General features: G+C 40.1%; 1 long non-coding RNA gene across 1 annotated transcript; it reads right to left on the bottom strand.

Moving 5' to 3' along the window:
• Nucleotides 1-6,642: 6,642 nt before the first annotated feature.
• LOC124659389 lies at nucleotides 6,643-7,229 on the bottom strand. The gene is made up of 2 exons (XR_006989557.1): nucleotides 7,030-7,229; nucleotides 6,643-6,837 (listed from the first exon to the last, which is right to left on the bottom strand). It is a non-coding gene; the product is annotated as an uncharacterized LOC124659389 (long non-coding RNA).
• Between the last annotated feature and the right edge of the window lie 319 nt (nucleotides 7,230-7,548).

Below are 7,548 nucleotides of genomic sequence, written 5' to 3'. Positions count from 1 at the left end.
ATACCGATGAGAAAAAGAGGCCGGGAGTATATGTGTTAATTTGCAAAAAAGAGGAAACGTTAGTATAATGTTTCGCAAAAAACAAATGTTAGTATAATTGCTATTATTGCCTCCTCTCATCGATTTTGTATTCTAGACTTAGAGCATCTCACCGGCGCGTCCGATAGCGATTTGAATAGCAATTTGATGACCGTCATTGTTTGTAGACTCACACCGACGCATTCCAAAAATTATCGGCGTGTTTTCGAGCCCAATAAAATCTTGGGCAATCCGTGCTGGTCTCAACCCATAGGGCGTCGAAAGGGTGCGTCGTCACCCTGTGCCACGTCGGATTTCAGGGACGGGATCGGCATATCAGCGACTCCACGGCCAGTTCCATCTTTAAATGCAATGCATCAATACTCTACGGTGGGTCTTTAATGAACCCTCTGGTTTCCCACACGGAGATACCGATGTAAATGTGCACACTGGCTCCTCCGCCCGTGTTCTATTTAGTGCACATCCTGACAACGCGTTGGTGATTATTTTTCCAGGACATATTTGAATGAGATTCAGATTTATCCTCTTCTCGGTGATTTTGTACCTATGAATATTACACGAATTTTGTAAGCTAGTACAAGATAAATTATTTCATATGTTGCATGTTATATAGATTTTTTTTTTGTTTATAGCAGAGGGGTTAGATTATAGTTTTACCCCCTAGAGACATCATGAAATTGCCCCTGGCTCGGATGGGTCCTGGTGCCTTGGACGCACGACAGTGCCCCGAGCAATCTGAACAATTCTCGTTTTGGTTTATTGTTGTAATCGCAAAAATGACCATGGAGATGAATGGTGATATTATGTTCCTTTTTTGAACCAATTTTACTCGTTCATGGTTTTACCTATTTATATCTATACGACGTGTGATAGATTTTCATGTCTGATTCCGTGCAAAAAAATTATTTGAAAAAATAGCAAGAGCATTTGTATACACCATATGATCACCAAACACATTTAAAACAAGCATACGTTAGGTAATTTTATGTTCTTCGATTATTATAATAAAAGTATTTATAGTTTCAATACCATGTGCAGAGCACACACGTTTTGCAAATTACTTCGGAATCTAACTTGCAAGGCAAATTTGCCAATGGTTTGTGTTCCACAAGAGTATCATTGAGTTTCTCAACTGATTCTTAGAAATTTGATCAAGTTTGGAAGACATTAGAAACTAGAATGCAAAAATCATATCACTTATCAACGAGACAAATGTCTTGCAACTGCAACATAACTAGAGAAAATAAAATATTTTCCCCATACATATAAGTTGTGTTTTAAGTACAAATTTGAACCAAATCTTCATAAGAAAAGGATGTCTATTTGTACCCAAGGATACAGAATCACCTCAGATTATGTACAATACTATCAACACCCACATGGATTCAAGGGGCAGTATTTCTTGACCTAAGGCAATAGCTTGACCACCATGCAACTCTCCTGATCAGCTGAAATAGAAATCACAGCTTGTTAAAAGAGAAAAGGAGGCAAATCAAACACAAGAGAGGAACTGAAAAATATGAATAGCATCTAGTTTCAGATGTACATAAAAAAGGATAAATAAAAATCTGGTTGAAAAAGTTTCGTATTTATAATGCTGAACAATTGCAACAAAATATAGTTTCAGATGTACATCCAAAAGAAAAGTAAACAAAATTGTCTGATTGGATAAGATTACTCTTATAATGCAGAGTGTTACTTGACCTGTAGGGAACAAGATGACAAACCTTCAACAAGCAGCTAACATCAGATGTGTTGCTTTATAGGATTTCTACAATATGGATTGCAGCAAAGGATCAGGAAGAGCTATTACTGCTTTCACAGAGTTCAATTGGATTTATTACTTTAGAGCAGCAGCAAGACAGAATTCGGATCAGGAACTAATAATGCTATCAGAAAGTTCAATTGGACACTAACATGCCCTTTCCATTTAAGGCCAGAGAAGAAAATCATAACAAGAACATATATTATACTTTACTAGTTCATGCTCAAGAACATCAGAGGAACAACAAGTGACAAATCTACTCTGGCAATGTGCGCAGGGTCCCAGGTAATCAATTTTTCACATACATCGCATCACACATGTTACTTGAAAGTTTGTAAAGGTACACGAAAATAGCACACAAAGGAAGGATCTGATTTCACCATTATATTTTCCACTCTAACGGCTGTAATCAGTGGTAAATTTCACCATTATAGCTGCATCTCATGCATCAATTTGGTGGTCCTGCTATCAGTTTTCCCAAATGCCACTGGTCTGAAACAAATTGTGAAAAATTGATGAACCGGAAGAGCCATACACATGGAAACGCAAGGCTTTTGCGTTTACGCGAAAAACATGGAAAATAGAAGATAAGTGCATACCCTGGGTCCATTCTTTAGCTGCAAGAGACATGACAGGACGCTTATGAAGCCGTAGCGTCAATGTCCTGGAGCTACAGTGAGGTGCCACTACGAACATCGACGCAATCGCAGATGGATTAAGAGTAAATTTCAAACTCTAAAATGTGAACTATGAGTCAAAGAAATGAATAATTTATTTATTCAAGAGAATATGTAATAAACCAGAAAACAAAGCCAGTAGTTGACATGCTGGCATCAAATTTCCAAAAACAATATTTTGTTCTACACTAGACCAGATGTGTGGAACGGCTTCAATATTGGATCCATGTTCAGTTGGTATCAATTACAAATTTGGAGAAAAGAAGGAAATAACGAGATTCCCAATGAAACTAACCACATCAAAGATTTAATTATACATATTTAAATAAATCAATAAAGATGCTACAGACAACTAAAGAGACAATTAAAAACACCTCCAACCTCAATTTTTCCGCTTGATTTTACGAACATGAAAGAAGATGGCTTTATACATAGTAATCACCGGAATTTCAAAATGCCGAAATAAATGCCAAAACTCAGGTTCTTGGCAATTAACATGCACAGATTGGAGATTCAGGTCTTGTTCAAAAAAAAAAAAAAAAAGAGATTCAGGTCGGCCAACAAGACTCCAGATTCCTGCCTAATCGAGGTGATTTGCTACAATAGATGATTTCTATCACAGATATAGATAACTTACAGCTCATCGAACGGAAACTGAAGGTAATTGATTTGTTCATTTCTGACGCTTTCAGAGATTGGCACTATCAAAACATTTTCTACAACAGAAAGCAAGGCAGAAGATCATAAATAAGCCAACCAATCAGCTGATCCAGAATCCAGATCTGCAAAAGGCGACATAATAGCACAGCAAATTTAGCATAGCAAGTCGTCACTCATATATATGTACTTCCAAGAAAGTATTGGGATGAATATTGTCACACCTGCATTGTATACTGAGAAGATGTGTGTATAGTATATGATATTGGCAGAATGCTGTTTGTTCTGTCAAACTATCTAATTGTTTTTTGGTGGTAGAAGCATTCTAGTTGTAGTATTAAATTGATAGCCATTTGGTGACACTGGTATAGGTCTCTTGTTATTTCGACCATTGTCTGCGATATGATAGCGCAACATTAGTCACGGGTCATATATCCGTGACATCAAAGCCACGATGCAAAATGAGGATTAAAGGCCAAATTGCAAAAGAAAAAAAAACATATAAAATGGCAAGTGCACAATTCATAGAGAGCAGAATACTAGAGCACCAGCTGCTCAATTGTTCACAAAGGTACTCACATAATTGACCATGGCAGGTCTAAGAAAACAAGTCGGAATTCTAAAAGATACTACATTTTACTGGAAAAACATATCTTATTCTTGCGCTGACAGTTGCACGGCCTCAATCCCCGAGGCTAGTTCGTCAACGACAGCCGCCGACATCGAGTTCCGCCGAGGGCGATAGGGCGGAGGCGGCGGCGTGTGGCACCAGATGGAGGCGAACACGCTGATATGGGACATCTCCACCACCAGCCCATGGACGATCGTCCTCCTGCTCTCCGGCGGGGCGCTCTCCATGGCGTCCACCAGCATCCGGGACTGCTTGATGTGGAGCTCGAGGTGGTTGTGGTTTGACCATCCCACGACGTTGTCGTCCGCGAGATCCCGCAGGCCGAGGACGGCGTTGGCCTCGGCTACGACCGCGGCTGCCTCGCCCACGACGAGGGAGGCCGCGCGGACCGCCTCGACGGCCTCGGAGCCGGAAGCGGAGCCGGAGGCGACGACGGCCCGGAGACGCTTCAGCTCCGCGGAGAGCTGTTCCTTGCAGACTTGGAAGATGCTGCTACGGACGGCGGCCAGCACGGTTGCGGGGTCGTCGCCCGCCGTGCTTCGGAATCTGCCGCCGCCTGTAGCCGCCGTGTCAACCATGTTGCAACGATCGATCCTCGATAGATGAGAAAAGAGGTACCGGTCAACCTAGATTGATCGATCAAAGGATACCGATGAGAAAAAGAGGCCGGGAGTATATGTGTTAATTTGCAAAAAAGAGGAAACGTTAGTATAATGTTTCGCAAAAAACAAATGTTAGTATAATTGCTATTATTGCCTCCTCTCATCGATTTTGTATTCTAGACTTAGAGCATCTCACCGGCAGCGTCCGATAGCGATTTGAATAGCAATTTGATGACCGTCATTGTTTGTAGACTCACACCGACGCATTCCAAAAATTATCGGCGTGTTTTCGAGCCCAATAAAATCTTGGGCAATCCGTGCTGGTCTCAACCCATAGGGCGTCGAAAGGGTGCGTCGTCACCCTGTGCCACGTCGGATTTCAGGGACGGGATCGGCATATCAGCGACTCCACGGCCAGTTCCATCTTTAAATGCAATGCATCAATACTCTACGGTGGGTCTTTAATGAACCCTCTGGTTTCCCACACGGAGATACCGATGTAAATGTGCACACTGGCTCCTCCGCCCGTGTTCTATTTAGTGCACATCCTGACAACGCGTTGGTGATTATTTTTCCAGGACATATTTGAATGAGATTCAGATTTATCCTCTTCTCGGTGATTTTGTACCTATGAATATTACACGAATTTTGTAAGCTAGTACAAGATAAATTATTTCATATGTTGCATGTTATATAGATTTTTTTTGTTTATAGCAGAGGGGTTAGATTATAGTTTTACCCCCTAGAGACATCATGAAATTGCCCCTGGCTCGGATGGGTCCTGGTGCCTTGGACGCACGACAGTGCCCCGAGCAATCTGAACAATTCTCGTTTTGGTTTATTGTTGTAATCGCAAAAATGACCATGGAGATGAATGGTGATATTATGTTCCTTTTTTGAACCAATTTTACTCGTTCATGGTTTTACCTATTTATATCTATACGACGTGTGATAGATTTTCATGTCTGATTCCGTGCAAAAAAAATTATTTGAAAAAATAGCAAGAGCATTTGTATACACCATATGATCACCAAACACATTTAAAACAAGCATACGTTAGGTAATTTTATGTTCTTCGATTATTATAATAAAAGTATTTATAGTTTCAATACCATGTGCAGAGCACACACGTTTTGCAAATTACTTCGGAATCTAACTTGCAAGGCAAATTTGCCAATGGTTTGAAATTTCTGTAAGTATAAGTACCTAACAATAAACTAGAACGACGACTAAGATATTTATTTGATTGTACAATTTATAGATCTCTATCATGGTATTTTTGGATATCAATATATATACATACATACATACATACATATGTAAATACGCCATATAATTTTAGCAATAGGTGAAAATAGTTTAATGGAAACTTTACTGCATAAATTTAAATTAGCACAAGAAAACTATACATTATACATTACAACAGTATAATGCATAGTAGAACTGATATCCGGATATAGTGTTAGGTGGTTAATTAAGCAATCTAAGTAATCTAAAATTGTACACAATAAAGTTATAATATGATAGCAATAAGTTCAATAGAAATATACAGTCCTGTATAAAATATCTTCCAAATTTGAAACCCATTTATTTAAATATAATGTTATGAGACATCATTTAATATTTACATTAATTATTTAGTAAATTTTAAATGCCACATGGGCAAGCACAACTTTTTTAGAGCGTGCCCACCTAGGCCCCCAGCTCATTCCTGGGTGCCGCTAGCGCACGCTATCTTCGACCCCCAGGGCTTCCACATCGCCATCCTCATTGCACTTTCCTTGTTGCGCCCCACGATAGACTACTACCTCGACAGATGCATCTACATTCTCCTCCATCTTTGCCTACGCCGCCTACAAGGACAACCCGTCGACCATGCCATGGTTGAGGCACGCGACTATCTGCAATGGGCATTCACCTTGGTATATGCTGCTTTCGGCCACAACATGGGAGCCATCGATGGATCTTTAGATAGGTACTAGGAAGTTTCGGCGCGGCGACACGCCGCGCCCGTGGAACGATATTCGATAAGCTAAATTTTCTGGTTCCTTCATACGGCGGAAACAAAACAGGAACAATATTGGCTAAGCCACAGTTGGTTTGCTGGTATATCCAGTGTGTCATTATTTAGCTTGGATAGTGTAGAGAACTTAGAACTGTTGTATGCAAGTTCCAGCAGTCTAACTCGCTAAAGGAGGTAGATAAAATGAAGATAGAAGTTCATAAGTTGGTATGCTTAATTCAGTAATAATCAAAAGAGGTTACTTGAGATGATTATACATAGTTATTTAGATACTTAATATTACATCATGCCGATAGTGTTCATGCTAGGTAGTTCCAGATAAGGTAATATTACTACACGTGATATTTCTGCTCACAGGAATCAGTAGGACAGTTGTTCCGAAGCGAAGTTTCAGTTCACCAGCGCAGATACTTATTTATCTTTGCTGGTCGGGTCTGCCTCATCTGTTGATGAAGGTAAAATATTGGTCATACTGAGGAAACAGAAGAATGAAATCAGTGTCTTGGTACTGAATCTTTTTTCTTGCCCTCTCTAGTGGGAATTAGGCTTATTTCCTGATAGGGAAAAATTTTGCGTGTCAGATAATTATTTCCACAAAATTCCTTGAAATTCATTGCTGCTCCCAAATGCTTTACCTCTGCTAAATCAGAATGGACTATCTCCATGACATTCGTAGTCAGCTGTGTCTTGTGGGGTTCTTTCATCTTCCGGCAGATTTGGCATATTTTCAGATGGATCAGGCAGTATAGATCTTCTGTTACTTGCTGCTGGATCAATAGGCTGTATGGAGCTGCTGCTGAATTCTGTGGCTTGGTCGCTAGTGTTTACTGTTTGAGCACCTGCGACATGGAAGGCTATATAGTCAGAGTCGAAGGCATCTTGTCTGACAGTACACCAGGACGACACATTCGTTGCCGACAATATCAGGTACAGTAGGTGGGACATAATCTGCTCGACCTCTAGCAGTTGCCACCATTTAAAATCCTATAACCATGTACTGAGGTAAGACTGGGCTCGTATAGTCCTAGACCAATAATATGCAACAATGTACAATTGTACCTATGACTAAAATGTATAGTTGTAAAAGTCATTTTTGCAGATAATTGTTTAGATGGATGTTTTCATCATGGGTCGATTGTATAGGGAAGAGCAAC

Source organism: Lolium rigidum, chromosome 6 (assembly GCF_022539505.1).
Source record: "Lolium rigidum isolate FL_2022 chromosome 6, APGP_CSIRO_Lrig_0.1, whole genome shotgun sequence".
NCBI lineage: Eukaryota > Viridiplantae > Streptophyta > Magnoliopsida > Poales > Poaceae > Lolium > Lolium rigidum.
This window is presented reverse-complemented; position numbering and strand designations above follow the sequence as displayed.